The 19594-nt window shown below is 34.8% G+C and overlaps 1 protein-coding gene across 5 annotated transcripts in view; it reads left to right on the top strand.

Annotated features, from left to right (window-relative positions):
- SMAD2 (SMAD family member 2) overlaps positions 1-19594 on the top strand; it is a 98051-nt gene that overhangs the window by 47057 nt on the left and 31400 nt on the right. The window lies entirely within an intron of this gene.

Genomic DNA, 19594 nt, shown 5'->3' with positions numbered 1-19594 from the left:
AGGAGGTCCCAAATTTCCCCATCATTTTCGTCAAATCAATTTTGATGTTTGCCAGTACTCTTGCTGCCTAGATGAATAAATGTGATGCTGTATACCAAACCTCTGAAAGCTGCCCACTCCTTTTCTGCTCCACTGTTGCCAACTATGTGTTGGCTTAGCTTTCCCTCTCAAGTTAGCAATGAGCAATTCATGCTGGGAGGAGTATTTTATCTACTCTGTTGACATTGTGTTTCAGTAGTCGTCCTGCCTTAGGACTGCTGCTGCTTTTGTTGAATGTGAATCTAGAGGATAAGTCTATGATCAGTCTGATGCACTGTGCCATACTGTGCCTTCTTCACTCTCAGATCCTGTTTGTCTTTTGTCCTTACAATGACAGTCTGTTAAATCCTAGTGTTTGCTGCAAGGATGCATCTATGAAATTTTTTTGCATTTAAGTAAATCAAACACAGTGTTAATCATGAGACACAGAAATTTTCAGTAGTAAGTGACAGCTGCTATTTGTGATTCCATTCCTATCAAGGATTCCTTGCCATATCTGATAGTTTTTACTTGCCCTGGTGTTAAAGTTGCCCAGAATTATAAACTTGTCCTCTTTTGGCACATTGGTGAAGGGGGATTTCCTTGACTTCATTAAGGTTCGACATGATGGGAGCATACACAGTGATGATGTTTGCATGGTGATTTCATGCAAGTGGGATTGTCATTAGCCTTTTATTCAGTCCTTTTGGGAGGCAACATAAGCTTGTTGCCTAGATTAGTTTTAATTGCAAAACCTATGCCAGCCTTGTGGTACTCACTCTATCACTGCAGCCACTCCAGAAAAACATATATCCAGTTCTGACTTCAGTAAGCTAATTTTTATATGCAAGCCTTGTTTCACTAAAGGCTGCTATTTGGATTAATAACTGCTGAGTTCTCTCAGGATATGGGTTTTTCATCTTTTGGGGTCTACTGAATTTCTCATGTACTGATGGTGAGTAGAATTATCTTCACAAAATATTTTGTATATTTTTATGTTTTGACTGCAGGATGGAATATGCTGCCTATTAACAGTAAGCTATTAACAGGGATGGATAAATCATACCATTTTTAGAGCCCTTTTTCTAGTTTTTTGCTCATGGCAGGAAATCACCAATGTGGTCCTTTAAAAAGTTCACAGACACCCAGGGTTCACCTGCTACTCCCACTGCTACTTCAGTTTAGTGAGAAGGTGATCCTATGGTTTTGGGCTACCTGTATACAGGATTGTGACTACAGTGCAGAAACACTTGTGGCTTCATTACTTGCCGGCTGTCATAGGTAAAAGTGGTATAGGTAATGTCTTTTTGACTCACACATATCTTGAATTTAAGTGATGCAGAATTGTACAAAGTCATCAGCATCACTTTCTCTTCCAGAGTCAAGTCCAGAGGCAAAACAAAAGTCAAGGCAGCTGGTGATGACTAAAGATACAGTGAAAAGACCTTGACTCTTCAACGTCTAACAAAAACTCTTTAAGTGCTCCTCAGCAATCTGCTTCAAGTCACTTTCATGACTCTTGGAACAAATTGCTCTTATCCTTCCATCTGCTCGTTGAAGTCTTTGCATGCTTGGAATAGATACCCTCCAACTCATCAGAGGTTTGAAACCTCTTGATTACCCTCAACCTGGTTTAGCCCATCTGTTGAATGGCTTATGAGGGTGGTGTGGTCACTGTGTGTGTGTTACAGCTTTTTGGAGCCACAGGTGAAAGTGAATTGAATCAGATACACATCAAAGGTACAAAGCTTTCCAGAAAAGGGCTTGGGCACCCCTCACATCAGAGATACTTAGTCTTCTCTGAATTCCCCTATATTAATGAAATGAGGTAAAGAAAGTGAATAGTTTGGAATATAACTTGAGAGAACTAGGTTTTTTTTTTTTTTTTTTTTTTTTTTTGGTTTATTTATTTGATTAGAAAGAGAAGGCATATTTTTGAAGGGGGTGGGGAATTGGGGGTCAGGTACATCTTGTATCTAAAACTAGGAATTTATTCAAGATTGCTAATTTTTACCTTAACTTTTATTTACTGAGTCAATATACTTACTTTGAAATATTTTTCAAACTTGTTCTTTTTTAATCCCTTTGTTAGTGAGATTTTGTTGTTATGGTTGTTAGTGTTTTTGAAAGCTAGAAAAGATGATAATTTCTTTGTTCCAGGAATAATTTGAAATAGCATCATTCTCAAACTCCTTTGTTTATATATAAAATCATAAAATTAAAAACTCAAAGGAACTTTGTAGAGAGTATCTAATTCAATAATCTTACTTTATATAGATTAGAAAATTGAGGCCAAGGGAAGTAGTAAATAGCAGGGATAGCTCGAATTATCAGTATCTTCCACATATTCTCCTTTTTTTGTTTTATTTTCACGAGTTTATTGGAGCTAAGTGGCTTGTCCAGGATCACACAACTAGTAGAGTTGTCTGAGACTGAATTTGAGTTCACATCCTCCTGACTTCAGGACCGGTGCCCTATTCACTGTGCCATCTAGCTGCCCCTTTTACATATACTTAAAAAACAAAGGATACCATTTTCAAACTTTTTTTTGAGTTTCAAATTTGAATTCATGGTCTTAGAATTCAGTTGTAAAGGTTAAGGTCTGAACTACAAAATAGAATGTATGCAATAAATATTTAATAACACTTTAGTGAATGAATGCATTCATGGTACCATATCTTTTAGAAGGTTCTTTTTTTCCCCAGTTTGCTACCTAGCTGTCTTTGATGGTGATGCACAGTTAGGTGATGCAGTGGAGTGAGCCTGGCGTCTGGAGCACTCATCTTTGGTCACAGATACTTAATAACTATATGACTCTGGGAAAGTCATTTTACCTCGTTTCCTTCAGTTTCCTCATCTATAAAATGGAAAAGGAAATGGCAAACCACTCCATTGTCTTTGCCAGGAAAATTCCAAATGGAGTAACAAAGAACTGGACATGACTGAAGTGACTGAATACCAACACCAGCTATGAAATCTCTTTATGCAGGAACAAAGAGAAACAAATGATACAGAAGCAAAAACTGTCAGCAAACTTCATGGTATCTAAGATGACTTTTTTCTTGGGCAGATTACTATTTTTTGTACTCCCTAAATCAGGGAAAATACAAGAAAAGTAACACATTGTACTATAGTACTTCTATAATAATATGGACCTTAGGATGTGGTATTCAACGTTAGTATTCAACTTAGAATTTAACTTTTAGCTCATAGAATTTTGGCTAATAATATCAATGATTTAATTAAAATCATTATGGGAAACAGTGAAAAGTGGGCTAAATTTGGAATCTAAGAAGATCTTGGTTCTGCATTAGACATGCAAATCATTCCACTTAAGAGGACCCCCAAGCAATTTTTAAGATTCTTAGGTGCAGAACAGTTGCTAATTAGTAGAAAGAGTTCTCTTAGTGTCAGTTACCTACACCAATGAAATCATATCACACTAGTCCATAAAGATATTTTTATTTTGCTATTACATATTGAATTTTATTTTTAGAATCAGAATTCATTTACTGTAGCTGTGAATTGGTCCAGCCTTCTGGAAAGCAATTTGAAGCTGTCTGCAGGACTGACTAAAATGACCAGAACCTTTGATCTATCTATACTACAATTAGACCTATACCCCTGAAAGATTAAAAAGGAAAAGAAGCCATATCTACAAAAATTTATATAACCATTCTTTTCCTGGCAGCCAAAAACTGTAAACTAAAGGAGTATTCACCTTTTGAGGAATGGCTAAACAAATAATGGTATATAGATGTTATGACATATTATTGTGTCACAAGAAATTATAAAAATAGACAGTTTAGGAGAAAATTGAAAAGACCTTTCTGAATCTGAAGGTTGAAATGATCAGAATTAGAAAAATTTATGTAACAATAAAATTAAAGAGAAAAACAACCTTGAAATATTTTAGAACTTTGACGAGTGCAATGGTAGTAAACCACAACTTCAGAAGATTAAAGATAAACATACTACCCACCTTTTTCCAGGGAGGTATTGGACTTAAAATGCAAGAATGAGACATATATTGTTGGAATGAGTAATGTGGAAATTTATTTTTACTGGGCTATGCATATTAGAGTTTTAAAAAATTTGGGGGTAAATGGGAAGCAGTATAAAGAAGAAATAATAAATGTAAAAACATTTTTTAAAAAATCAAAAGTATTTGGAGATATTCTGCATGTTGGTTGCAATTAGTTAGAACGTAGATGGGTTTTGCCTTTGTGTATTTGTTAGTTTTTTATTATGTTGTGATTTTTTTTTTCCTTAAGTACATTCTGGGTTTTCAGACCCCTATCGAATGTCCTTTGGAACCATCATAAACTTACTAGCTTTGTTGTTTCAAATGAGAATTAAAAGTTTTAACAGCATTGGGATTGGGGGACAGAGTCTGTGGTTTGCTGATCCTATTTCCAAGATTGCTTGCACTTTTAAAGTTCAGTTCTATTGTTCCTTAGAGGCCTACATTTATATACAAGCAACAGTCTTACTTAAGGAACTCAGCAAGTTTGTTGGCAAAGAATATCTACCAAAAGTTATCTCTTAAGAAATCCAGTTCTTTTAACCTTACATTTAACATACATTTCACGATGATGAATATGTTCTCTAGAGTTCCCTCTGCAATTCGTCTAATCAAAGCACCATTTCCTAAAGTAATTTAAATAAACAAAATCCATCATCATTTTCCATTAGTCACATCTCAGATATACTGAAATTCACAGAAGACTGGGATTTTGTGATTATTTCTAGCTTTATCTCTATCTTAAAGCAAAATTATATTTAGATCATATTAAATGGAATCTCTGGTTTAGATGAACCAGCCAAGATGGCAGAGTGGTAGCAAGAAGTACAGTTAAGCTTTTTTTTTTTTTTTTTTCAGCTTCTGCACAACAATTTAGAAAATGTATACCAGACTAAGTGCTAATCAGTAAATTCCAAGATGTATGCATGAGTAATTTTTTCAGCTTTGACAATTGCAAAACCTTTTGTTCCAATTTTTCTCTTCCTTCCTCCCACTCCCTCCCCCGCATGGCAGGTAGACCAATACATATTAACTATGTTTTTTTTTTTTTTTTTTTTTTTTTTTTTTAATTTTTATTTTATTTTATAATTATAACATTTTTTGACAGTACATATGCATGGGTAATTTTTTACAACATTATCCCTTGCACTTACTTCTATTCAGATTTTTTCCCTTCCTCCCCCAAACCCCTCCCCCAGATGGCAAGCAGTCTTATATATGTTAAATATATTACAGTATAATTTAGATACAATATATGTGTGTAGAACCGAATTTTTTGTTGCACAGGAAGAATTGGATTCAGAAGGTAAAAATAACAGTTTACATTCATTTCCCATTGTTCCTTTTCTGGATGTAGCTGGTTCTTTCCATCATTAATCAATTGGAATTGGATTAGCTCTTCTCTATGTTGAAGAAATCCACTTCCATCAGCATACATCCTCGTACAGTATCATTGTTGAAGTGTATAATGATCTTCTGGTTCTGCTCGTTTCACTCAGCATCAGTTGATGTAAGTCTCTCCAAGCCTCTCTATATTTCTCCTGTTGGTCATTTCTTATAGAACAATAATATTCCATAACATTCATATACCATAGTTTACCCAACCATTCTCCAATTGATGGACATCCATTCATCTTCCAGCTTCTAGCCACTATGAAAAGGGCTGCCACAAACATTTTGGCACATACAGGACCCTTTCCCTTCTCTAGTAGTTCCTTGGGGTATAAGCCCAGTAGTAGTATGGCTGGGTCAAAGGGTATGCACATTTTGATAACTTTTTGGGCATAATTCCAGATTGCTCTCCAGAATGGTTGGATTCTTTCACAACTCCACCAACAATGCATCAGTGTCCCAGTTTTCCCACAGCCCCTCCAACATTCATCGTTATTTGTTCCTGTCATCTTAGCCAATCTGACAGGTGTGTAATGATACCTCAGAGTCGTCTTAATTTGCATTTCTCTGATCAATAGTGATTTGGAACACTCTTTCATATGAGTGGAAATAGTTTTAATTTCATCATCTGAAAATTGTCTGTTCATATCCTTTGACCATTTATCAATTGGAGAATGGCTTGATTTCTTATAGATTAAAGTCAATTCTCTGTATATTTTGGAGATGAGGCCTTTATCAGAACCTTTAACTGTAAAAATTTTTTCCCAATTTGTTACATCCCTTCTAATCTTGTTTGCATTAGTTTTGTTTGTGCAGAAACTCTTTAATTTGGTGTAATCAAAATGTTCTATTTTGTGATCAATAATGGTCTCTAGTTCTCCCTTGGACACAAACTCCTTCCTCCTCCACAAGTCTGAGAGGTAAACCATCCCATGTTCCTCCAATTTATTTATGATTTCGTTCTTTATGCCTAAATCTTGGACCCATTTTGATCTAATCTTAGTATGTGGTGTTAAATGTGGGTCCATGCCTAGTTTCTGCCATACTAATTTCCAGTTTTCCCAGCAGTTTTTGTCAAATAATGAATTCTTATCCCAAAATTTGGGATCTTTGGGTTTGTCAAAGATTAGATTGCTATTTTTATTCACTATCTTGTCCTGTGAACCTAACCTATGCCACTGATCAACTAGTCTATTTCTTAGCCAATACCAAATGGTTTTGGTGACTGTTGCTTTATAATATAGCTTTAAATCAGGTACACTTAGACCACCTTCCTCTGACTTTTTTTTCATTAGTTCCCTTGCAATTCTCGACCTTTTATTCTTCCATATGAATTTTGTTGTTATTTTTTCTAGGTCATTAAAATAGTTTCTTGGGAGTCTGATTGGTATAGCACTAAATAAATAGATTAGTTTGGGGAGTATTGTCATCTTTATTATATTCGCTCGGCCTATCCAAGAACATTGAATGTCTTTCCAATTATTTAAATCTGACTTTATTTTTGTGGCAAGTGTTTTGTAATTTTGCTCATATAATTCCTGACTCTCCTTTGGTAGATATATTCCCAAATATTTGATACTATCGACTGTTATTTTGAATGGAATTTCTCTTTGTATCTCTTGCTGTTGGATTGTGTTGGTAATGTATAAAAATCCTGAGGATTTATGTGGATTTATTTTGTATCCTGCGACTTTGCTAAAATTCTGAATTATTTCTAATAGCTTTTTAGCAGAGTCTTTGGGGTTCTCTAAGTATACCATCATGTCATCTGCGAAAAGTGACAATTTGATTTCTTCATTTCCTACTCTAATTCCTTGGATCTCTTTCTCGGCTCTTATTGCCAAGGCTAGAGTTTCTAGTACTATATTGAATAGTAATGGTGATAGTGGGCAACCTTGTTTCACTCCTGATCTAACAGGGAAAGGTTCTAGTTTATCACCATTACATATGATGTTTACTGAAGGTTTTAAATATATGCTCCTTATTATTTTAAGGAATAGTCCATTTATTCCTATACTCTCAAGCGTTTTTAGTAGGAATGGATGTTGGATTTTATCAAATGCCTTTTCTGCATCTATTGAGATGATCATATGGTTTTTATTAATTTGATTATTAATATGGTCAATTATACTAATAGTTTTCCTAATATTAAACCAGCCCTGCATTCCTGGTATAAATCCCACTTGGTCATAGTGTATTATTCTGGGGATGATTTTCTGAAGTCTATTTGCTAATATCTTATTTAAGATTTTAGCATCAATATTCATTAAGGAAATTGGTCTATAGTTTTCTTTCTCAGTTTTCGATCTACCTGGTTTAGGTATCAGTACCATGTCTGTGTCATAGAAGGAATTTGGTAGGACTCCTTCAATCCCTATTTTTTCAAATAGTTTACATAGCATTGGAGTTAGTTGTTCTTTAAATGTTTGGTAGAATTCACCTGTAAATCCATCTGGTCCTGCGGACTTTTTCTTAGGAAGTTGGTTAATAGCTTGGTCTATTTCTTTTTCTGAGATGGGACTATTTAGACTACTTACTTCTTCCTCTGTTAATCTGGGCAAGCTATATTTTTGAAGGTATTCTTCCATTTCATTTAAGTTATCAAATTTATCGGCATAAAGTTGAGCAAAGTAGCTCCTAACTATTGTTCTAATTTCCTCTTCATTAGTGGTGAGTTCACCCTTTTCATTTTCAAGACTATCAATTTGCTTTTTCTCTTTCCTTTTTTTAATCAGGTTTACTAAGGGTTTGTCTATTTTGTTGGTTTTTTCATAAAACCAACTCTTAGTTTTATTAATTAATTCAATAGTTTTTTTACTTTCAATTTTATTAATCTCACCTTTTATTTTTTGAATTTCAAGTTTTGTGTTTGTCTGGGGGTTTTTAATTTGTTCCTTTTCTAGCAATTTTAGTTGTAAACCCAATTCGTTGGCCCTCTCTTTCTCTATTTTATGCAAGTAGGCCTGTAGAGATATAAAACTTCCCCTAATTACTGCTTTGGCTGTATCCCACACATTTTGGTATGATGTCTCATTATTGTCATTTTCTTGGGTGAAGTTATTAATTATGTCTATGATTTGCTGTTTTACCCAATCATTCTTTAGTATAAGATTATTTAGTTTCCAATTATTTTTTGGTCTATTTTCCCCTGTCTTTTTATTAAATGTTATTTTGATTGCATTATGGTCTGAAAAGGATGCATTTACTATTTCTGCCTTACTGCATTTGATTTTGAGGTTTTTATGCCCTAGTATATGATCAATTTTTGTATAGGTTCCATGAACTGCTGAGAAGAAAGTATATTCCTTTCTGTCTCCATTTAGCTTTCGCCAAAGATCTATCATATCAAACTTTTCTAGTATTCTATTTACCTCTTTGACTTCTTTCTTATTTATTTTGTGGTTTGATTTATCTAATTCTGATAGTGCAAGGTTGAGATCTCCCGCTATTATAGTTTTGCTATCTATTTCCTCTTGCAGCTCTCTTAATTTCTCTTTTAAGAATTTAGATGCTGCACCACTTGGTGCATACATGTTTAATATTGATAGGGCTTCACTATTGATGCTTCCCTTTAGCAGGATATAATGCCCTTCCTTATCTCTTTTAATTAGATCAATTTTTGTTTTTGCTTGATCTGAGATGAGGATGGCTACTCCTGCTTTTTTGGTTTTGCCTGAAGCATAATAGATTCTGCTCCACCCTTTTACTTTTAGTTTGAATGTCTCATCCTGTTTCAGGTGTGTTTCCTGTAAACAACATATAGTAGGATTCTGACTTTTAATCCAGTCTGCTAACTGCCTCCTCTTTATGAGGCAGTTTGCCCCATTCACATTTATGGTTAGAAGGACTAATTCTATATTGCTTGCCATCCTATTAACCCCTGCTTATGCTTTTCCCCTTTCCTTCCCTTTTACCCTCCTATCCAGTATTAAACTGGTAAACACCACTTGCTTTTCACAGCCCTCCCTTTTTAGGATCCCTCCCCCACCTTAAAGATCCTCCCCTTATTTTATCCCTTTTCCTCGAAATTACTGTATTCCCTTCCCCTTAGCTTACTCCTTCCCTTTCACTTTTCAATGAAGTGGAAGAAGTTTCACCATAAATCGAATATGTCTATTGATACACGCTATGTTCATCTCCCTCCTTTCTTTCTCTCAGATATAATAGGTTACCTTTGCCTCTTCATGAGATGTAGTACCACCACTTTATACTTTTTTATGATATAATCTCCTTTCCACCTCTAGTTTCTAAGACAAATTGTACATATGTTCTTTACATATTTTTTTGACAGAAGTATAGTTCTCAAGATTCTTTTTACCTTTTTTAGAAGTCTCTTGAGTTCTGTATTTGAAGATTAAACCTTTTATGTAGGTCTGGTTTTTTCATCAAAAATAGATGGAATTCATTTATTTCGTTAAATGTCCATCTTCTTCCCTGGAAAATGATGCTCATTCTTGCTGGGTAAGTCACTCTTGGCTGCATACCAAGTTCCTTAGCCTTTCGGAATATCATGTTCCAGGCCCTGCGTTCTTTTAATGTGGACGCTGCTAGATCCTGTGTTATCCTTATTGTGGATCCTCCATATCTGAATTGTTTTTTTCTAGCAGCTTCCAATATCTTTTCCTTTGTCTGATGGTTCTTGAACTTGGCCACTATATTTCTTGGCGTTTTGATTTTAGGGTCCCTTTCAGTAGGTGATCGATGAATTTTCTCAATGTCTATTTTACCCTCTGTTTCCAAAACGTCTGGGCAGTTCTCTTTTATAATTTCCTCGAAAATGGTGTCCAAGCTCTTTTTTTCCTCCCATTTTTCAGGGAGTCCGATTATTCTCAAATTGTCTCTCCTGGATCTGTTTTCCAGGTCTGTTGTCTTTCTGGTAAGGTACTTGACAGTCTTTTCAATTGTCTCATTTCTCTGGTTTTGCTTGACTCCCTCTTGGTTTCTCCTTGAGTCATTCATTTCTACTTGTTCCAGTCTAATTTTCAATGATGTATTTTCTTCACTCACTTTTTTTATATCTTTTTGTAATTGTCCAATTGAGTTTTTATCTTCTATGGAATTTTTTTCCATTGTATTTTTTAGAGAGCTGATTTCTTTTTCCAGCTCTCTAATCCTGTTTTCCTTGGAGTTGTTTACCTTTTCCAGCTCACTAATCTTGTTTCTCAATGATTTGATTTCTTTATCCACTCTGTCTTTGAATGCATGGGATGACTTCTCCAGGCTCTCTTGCCAAGCTTCCCTTTCCCTTTCCCATTTCTCCTCCAGCTCTCTTGTGAGAGCCTTTTTGATTTCCTCTATGAGGTTCTTTTGTATTGAGGAGCAGCTTATATCCCTCCCAGGGGATACATCTGGGGACAGTCTGTTCCTAGTCTCCTCAGCATTTGAAGTCTGCTCCCTCTCCACACAGAAGCTGTCAATGGTTAGAGCCCTTTTGAATTTTTTGTTCATTTTGTCAGAGTAGGAATCAAAGAAAACAAACTGACAAGAGAAACAATTGGTCTGTTTTGCGGGGGATAGGGCTGGATGGTATTAATGGGCTTCCTCTACAGACTGGGGGTAGGGCAGCAGAGAGCCACTAACAGAACAGCAATGACTGTACTGAGTCTGCGCTCTGAGGCTCCGAGAACGCACCGAGTCAGTCCAGGTGGGGGTTGGGGGTGGCCGGGCTCTGAGAGACGCTGGCTTTCTGGGGTTTTAATCTTCACCTCCAGTGTTTACACCCTCTCCACCGCTCCTGGCTTGCTGCCAAGACGGAGCATCCACACTGGGGCAAAAGCCCTTTCACAGAAACTGCAGAGATCACACCCCTCCCCCTCCGGTCTGAGCTGTGTGAGCTGCCTGTCTTGCTCTGGCTGTCTGCCCTCAGTCTGCGCCCAGTCTGATTGACCCTCCCCCGAACAAACACAGACCTTTTCTGGCGACTTTCAAGGATGTCTTCTCTTGGTGATAATTTGTGGATTTCTTTCTGGGTCAAGCATTAAGTCAGAGGCTTGTCATGAAGTAAGTTCTGAGAGAAAACGAGGAGCTCAAGCAGCTGTCTGCCTCCACGCTGCCATCTTGGCCGGAAGTCCCATATTAACTATGTTAAAGTATATGTTAAATACAATATATGTGTACATATCCATACAATTACTTTGCTGCATAAGAAGAATCGGACTTTGAAATAATGTACAATTAACCTGTGAAGGAAATAAAAAATGCAAGTGGACAAAAACAGAGAGATTGGAAATGCTATGCAGTGGTTCACACTCATTTCCCAGAGTTTTCTTTTGCTGGATATAGCTGATTCTATTCATTATTGAACAGATGGAACTGATTTGGTTCATCTTATTATTGAAGAGAGCCATGAATATCAGAATTGATCATCATATAGTATTGTTGTTGAAGTATATAATGATCATCATCAGTTCATGTAAGTCTCTCCAGGACTTTCTGAAATCATCCTGTTGGTCATTTCTTACAGAACAATAATATTCCATAACATTCATATATCACAATTTATTCAGCCGTTCTCCAGTTGATGGGCATCCACTCAGTTTCCAGTTTTTGGCCACTACAAAGAGGACTGCCACAAACATTTTTGAACATATAGGTCCCTTTCCCTTCTTTAAGCTCTCTTTGGGATATAAGCCCAATAGTAACACTGCTGGATCAAAGGGTATGCACAGTTTGATAATTTGTTGAGCATAGTTCCAAATTGCTTTCCACAATGGTTGGATGTATTCACAATTCCACCAACAATGTATCAGTGGGACTAATCTTGTCTAGAAATAGATCCTAATTAACTGGCATCTCTGTTCTTACCATCTAGTCCATGATGGATCCAGGGTGACCTGGTGAGACTTGTGCCTAGAGGAGATGTGACTCTCACCCCAGGAATTAAGTGGTTTCAGCTATTGAAATAGATCTTTCCAGCTTATTGATTGTGGCTGAGTCCAGCAGCTGTTTACTGTAAGTTCAGTCATGAATATGCTGTTCATATACATATCCAGCTCAGGAATTTTCAGGGATCAAAATAAAAAGGCAGTGATCAAACAAACTGTGCCCTGGATCAGCCCACTTTGCAGGTTCCCAGCCTGAACATTTTCTGGGGATCCTGGAATATACATATTTCAAGAAGGCAGCTTTGGGATCTTACCAGACTTTTCTTCTAGAAGTATTCAGAGTTTACTATCCTTATTATAAAGTCTGAAGCCAGAATGTGTAAGCAAATAACGTTAAAATATTGTAAAAGAGCTATTATAATGGCGGGGATTGAGTTGGGGTGGGAGGAGAGAGAGAAAGTGGGGGGTGGGGAAGAAAAAAACTTCAAAAGCTATAATAAGCAAAGCCTCAAAGAAAACACAACGTAGGTGTACGTTGAACTAGAACTTCTGAAGAATGTGAAGCAAGAATTTTTTGTTTGTTTGATTTGGTTTGGTTTTAAGTTAAAATTATTTTTTAGAGTAAAATCTTGGAAAAGAAATAGAAGAAAAAATTGGAATTTAATTAATGGCTTGGCACAGGTACAGATCCTTACTCAAAACAATAGATGCGCTGAAAATTGGAATGGACAAATAGAAACTTCATGAGACAGGACATATTAAAAACCCAAAGATTGTATAAAGACTAGAGGAAATCTAAAATACCTTTAGCAGGAATAACTTACTTGAAAAATGAATCAAGACATCATTCAAGAATCACTGGACTTGTTGATTAATGACTAAATCACTGAACTGAGAAATAATCGACATATTTCAAGAAATCATAAAAGAAAAGTGCCTAGATCTCTTAGAACCAGAAGACAAAATGAAATTAGAATCCATTAAGTCATCTTCTGAAAGAAACTCTAAAATAAAAATTACTAGAAATGGAATAGCCAAAATATAGAGCTTCCAGGTCAAAGACATACTGTAAATAGCCAGAAAGAATTCAAATACAAGGAGTCACAATCAAAGTCATGAATGATTTTGTAATTATGACTTTTAAGGAACCAAAGGATTTGGCATGCAATATTCTAAAAGGCAAGATACATACATAGGCTTACAGAGTCATTTACCTAGCAAAACTGAGTATAGTACTAGTATAGGGGGAAAAACAGACCTTTACTGAAATGCAGTAAGATACTCCTGATAAAAAGGCCAGATCTGCATAGAAATTGAAATACAAAGAAGAGAAACAAACAGATAAATGTTAATGAGCATATGTATGTAGATAGATATAGATATAAAATTCTGATGTGGGGAATTTTGATATATGTTTTCACCTCTGAACCCTAGCATCTATAAAGATCATAGAAAATGTCTAATAAGAGAGCCTAGGAATAGTTTTGTTGTTTTAATGATGATCTTAAAAGACCAAAGGAGGAGAGGGGAAGGAAGTGAGAGAAGTTATAGAACCAGACTATACAATTGCAAGATTATAATACTAACGGAGCAAAAGGTTGGGAAGGAAGCAAATTTGCAAAGAAGGGAACAATACATGCAAATAAATAATATCCTGCTCAGTAATGACAGAAGAAGAGGGGATTTAGAGGGAGGTCAGGAACATTGATGTTGAGCAAACTTTTCTATTCAGCATTCTCTTTATAAGAAAGTATATGAGAAGAAAATGAAAGGAAATAGAAAATTAACTCACACTTATGAAGGTGAGTGGCATAAACTTATCAAACAGGAGAGGTGAATAATGAATAATAAACAGAATGCAGCTAAGTCACTTATTTACCAGAAATACTATTGAAACAAAAATTTGCTCCATTAAAATAAGGGACTGGAACAAAGTTTGTTATATTTCAAATGAAGTGAAAAAAGATTGCGATAGCAATTTGGTCTTAAACAAGACAAAATAAAAATAAATGTAATTGAAATAAGCAGGGAAACTACTTGTTGAAAGGTTCCATGAATAATGAATTAATATCCATTCTAAATATATGGAAGCAAATACATACTATGTAAATATATAAAGAAAATGAAAATGAATTACCAAGAGAAAAAGATAGTAAAACTATAATAATGTAGCACATCTTAATTTACTCTCTGTCAGACATAGATGAATCTAGTAAAATTAAAAAAAAAATACATAACGGGACTTAAGGAACTGAATGGAATTTTTATATAATAGACCAGGCAATTATTGAGTAGCCATTATTGCATTATTGAATAAATGTGTGTGTATATAAAAATTCCAGAATAGGCTCTTCACTGTGCCACCTAGCCTTATTCTTTATGTTGATTTCCATTCTGGCATCTTTTCTTGCCTGTTGGGCATCTGAACTCAACAATGTCCAAAATTGAACACATTCTCTTTCCTGGCCATACCTCTTCTCTTCCTAATTCCTGTTTACAGTTAGAGACATTGTCACTCACTCGCTATATCCAAACCATTATCAAGTCCTACTGTTTCTACCATTAATATCTCTTGTATGACCTTCATTAATATCTCTTGTATGTGTAGTATTATTACTACCACCCTGGTAAAAGCCCTTATCACTTCCACCTAGAATTTCATCATAGCTTTATGTTTGGTCTTCCTTTTTCAAAGTTTTTCCCATAATGTGTAAATATCTCTTTGTGTCTCTCTCATCAACTTTAATTTCTTTTATTTCCTTTCATTTTCAAATAGAAAATCCTGTTTGGATATAAAGCTCTCCATGTAACTTGGACCTTTCTTTTCTAGTCTTTTATCTTACCAACAACCCTCCCTGCTTAACCCCTACTCTGTTTTCTATCCTTAGAACAAAACACTCCATTTGCTAACTCTGGGTCTTTTTGCTTCTTTCCCTTTCTGTTTATATCTCCTAGCTTCCTTGGCTTCCTTTAAGTCCCAGCTCAAGTCTCAACTTTCTGAAAGAATCCTTTTCAAGTACTGCTAATGTTAGTGAGTTCTAAGATTATCTACAATGTTATCTATATCCTATTGATACATAGCTATTTACATGTTTTCCCCATTAGTTGTAAGCTCCTTAAGGACAGGAACTATTTTTTTGCTTTTCTTAATATCCTTTTTTAAAATTATTTTTTATTATTTACTATTTTTTAATTTAATAGAAAATAAAAAGACAAAAAAGAAAAATAAAACAAAACAAAAACAGAACATTGTCATGTGCCCAGCAATGTCAGGCAAGATTTAAAATATAACAATGAATTTCAAGTTCAAGAAAGGATATATGATAGTAAAAGAAATTATATTCATGTTTACTTCCTTGTAAGTTGTTTTTTTGTTTTCTTCTGTGCACTTTTTTTACTTTGTTTTTTTCCTCTTTCATTTCTCCCCACACCTTCCCTAAGCAGGCTAATTAAGCATGGCTATTCTTAATAGATACATACACACACATATATAAACACATGCACATATATACACACGAGTGTATATTTACACCCATCCATAGACACACACATACATATATCTATATATACATATATATAAACATGCATGTATATCAACATATACTCAAACATATACATATACATGCATTTATACAAATATAAATATGCATCTAAAACGAATATGGCTGATAATTATTTTCTCTTAATTTACTCTTTAAGCTTGATTTAAGTGTCTAAGATCAATGTCTACTAGTTGTACTTTTTTTTTTCCTAATAAATTTGACTTCTGATCTTAAGGGAAGGAGAGGGAAGTTAATAGCAAGGAATTTTGAAATTTGGCAATAATATTCCTATGTGTTTTCCACAAAGGATTTCATTGGGGTGGTGATTGGTGGATTTTTTTCCATTACCACTTTTCCCTTATGTCATTCCAGGACAATTTTCTTGGATTATTTCTTGCATTATTATGTCAAAGTTCATTTTTTAGTCACAGTTTTCAGGTAGTCCAATTATTCTTAATTTTTTTCTCTTCTTGATCTGTTCTTTAGATCGGTTGTTTTTCTTATGTTTCATATTCTGTTGTATTTTTTCATTCTTTATATTCTGTTTTGTTATTTCTTAGTCTCTTATAGATTCACTGACTTCCCCTTACCCAATTCTAATTTTGAAAGTTATTTTCGTCTTTTTCTGCATCTCTTTTTCTGATTGGCTAACTTTTCATAATCATCTTGGGTTTTTTGGATTGTTTTTTTTTTCCTGTTTTTCTTCAATGTCTCTCATTTGATTTTTAGATTCTTGTTTGAGTTCTCTTTGGGCTACTATTATTCTTTGGGGTCGAAGCTTTCTTTTACTTCAATATTCAATGAAGATGAAATCCAGTCTTCTCTATTCCCATAGTAAGTTTCAGTGATTGGATTCTTCTTTGCCAATTCGTTTTTGTTTGTTTCTTTTTTTTTTATAAATAGAAGTATTAGTGTAAACACCTCTAATTGTGCTGTGAGAGGGGAAGTACCTCTTCCTTCACTTCAACTCACCTCAAACCAATAGCTTATTCCTTCTGCACATGCCGGTAGCCAGCAGTGTCCCTATTCCATTGCTACTACACTCACTGGCTGTGCTGGTTTCTTCTCACTCAGTACCCAACTCTGCAGCAAAGCTGGGCCTGGTGTTTCTAATTAACTGAGGTTCACACAGTTTTCCTGGACTCAAACCTGGATTCCACAAACAATCCAGGAGGTGAAAGTTTCTGTGGTTCCTGCTAAGCTCCAACCAAATCCAGCTTGCTCCTGTTCACGCTGAGGTGCAAATTTGTTCTGTTTGTGGGAGAATTCCAAATAGCTTGAAATTTGCAATCTACTCCACCATCTTTCTAGAATCATTCCTTTTTTTATTATCCTTACAGTACAAAATCTGGCACATAGTAGGAGTTTCTTTGATAAGATATCAATCACCAAGCATTTTATTAAGTTCTTATGAGATGCCGGCTAATGCAAAGAAATTTTATTTTCTTTGTATTCTTTGTGTGTGTGTGTGTGTGTGTGTGTGTGTATGTTATTTATTTATTTATTTATTTTTGTTTTATTTGTGCCTATCTGGCACTTAATGCCTAATTAAATGCTTGTTAATTATTTCATTGGACAAAATAGTCCCTGCCTTAGGGAATTTACAATATATCAGAGTTAAACAACCTATGTACAGAAGCATATACAAATAAATAAAAGGTAAAGGTAGAGCAAACATTAACATCTGGAGGACTGAGGAAAGTGATTGTGTTTGAGGTACTGTGAGAGCTGTGGAGGAAACTAGAAATTCTAAGAAGCAGACATGAGGAAGGCATATATTCCACATATGCAGGCCAGTATTTGCAAAAGCATGGATACCAGAGATGGAATTTTATGTATGAGGAATAAGGGAGTACATTCCACATATGGGGGACAGTTTATGCAAGGGCATGGAGACAGAGATGGAATTTCCTGTGTAAGAGGAATAACTAGGAAGCCAGTTTTGGTGAACATATAAAAGTAATCTGGAGATAGGTCATAAGGGGATTAAATGCCAAACAGGAGTTTGTATTTGATTCAATAGAGAACAAGGAGCCCCTAGATCTTATTAAGCAAGGAACTCACATCCTCAGACCTATATATTTGGAATAATAATTGGGAACTTTTAATATAAAGTGTTAATGTTCTTTGAAGTCCATATTTGTAAGACATTCCATATGTTCCCAATTTACTAAACACGATAGTAATAGATAATCTTTATATAATGCTTTAAGGTTTGCAACATGCTTTAATATAATTATGTTTTGTCTTCGTAATAGCGTGAAGCAAGACACATACTGTGGTCTCTATTTTTTGTGTGAGGAAAATGTTTTAGTGGGATTGTGACTTGCCTGTGGTCCACACTGTTAATTATCACAGCTGGAATTTGAACTTGTGTTTTTGCTGACTTGAGGTATAATGCTCGTGCCATTATACCATGAGGTTTCTCAAAGATGATTTTAGATTCTCTGGAACAACAAATCGTCATTTTTGAGTGAGGTCACCATCCCTGGAGAATTTCTGCTATGGGAAGCAGACGTACTTATCCATTGCTATTATAGTTGTTGCAAGAGACTGGGAAAGAGTAAAAGTACATATGCTTTAGACATTAGGGAATAACAGTTGGCATTTACCAGGGTGTGAGTTGACAAACAGCATTTGATTAACAGCATTTCTCATTGAATAAACTGGATTCTTGATGAAGAAGAATAATTGGGTTTTAAACAATGTTTAATGAAAGAGTTCATGTATTAATTTTGACACAGGGTCAGAAGAAAGAATTCAGACTGTCAAGAATGTCATGGCAGGCTTAGGATACCCTTGTGTAGTTTTTTTTTTTGAAAATGAAGTATCAAATAATAACCCAATTAGTTGAACCTCTAGGATTTTAACTAGCCATTTTTCTTCATTCCTCTCTCTTCCTTTTTATTAGCTCACAATTGGCAATAAGATTTCCCTTAATTGCTTGATACATTTCATTATATCTCTTATTTGATTCCACCCATTCCTATTATTTAAAAATTGGTTTTTGTTACTTGTTTTTTTTAATAATATGGTAATTTTCTGAGTTACAGTTTTGGTAGGTTGTTTCCATTTTGAGAAGTGAGCTTGAAACTGTAGAAAGTCTTAATTTAGAAATAGCCTCAGTTATGAAAATTATTCTCTGTGATGTCCTTAAGTATATTTATGAAAAAATTTTCAGGTCTTACTGGTATTTGGTTTTTAGGTTCTTGGCGATTAACAAGCTAGGTGATTAAAAAATATATTTGGTATAAAGTGTTCATTTAAACTTTCAAGATAGACTTCTTCATTGGAATGTTTTGAAATGTTGCTTTCTGTTTGATTCTAGTGAATGGCAGCAGCATACTTCTGGAAAATGAGTATCACTTACATTAGAGTACATTAAAATCCTTCACTGCAGAAATCTAAGCTTTTTAGATTTCACTAATTTAAAAAAAAGTTGACATCTGCTTGGAAATAAGAAAAGTTCTTATTAACAGTATATTAATAAAGTGAAGTTCTTATATTAGGTTTGTTAACAGAGCTATTATTCCATAGATGGAAATATTTTCCTTTTCTAATGGACATTATGGCATTAACCTTGAGATTAACTTTGGTATTCACATTTTAAAACATAATCATAATTTACCTTGAGTCACATGTTCCATTTTATTGGCTGCCTTCATGCAGAAAATATACTAAAGTAGCATTAATATCAATAAATATAGCAAAACACTGTATATTTTCTCTGTGAAGGGAGCATTCTGTACATTTTTTCATGTTTTACATCATGGTATTTTGAATAACCATGCTTC

Source organism: Sminthopsis crassicaudata, chromosome 1, assembly GCF_048593235.1.
Source record: "Sminthopsis crassicaudata isolate SCR6 chromosome 1, ASM4859323v1, whole genome shotgun sequence".
Classification (NCBI taxonomy): domain Eukaryota; kingdom Metazoa; phylum Chordata; class Mammalia; order Dasyuromorphia; family Dasyuridae; genus Sminthopsis; species Sminthopsis crassicaudata.
This window is presented reverse-complemented; position numbering and strand designations above follow the sequence as displayed.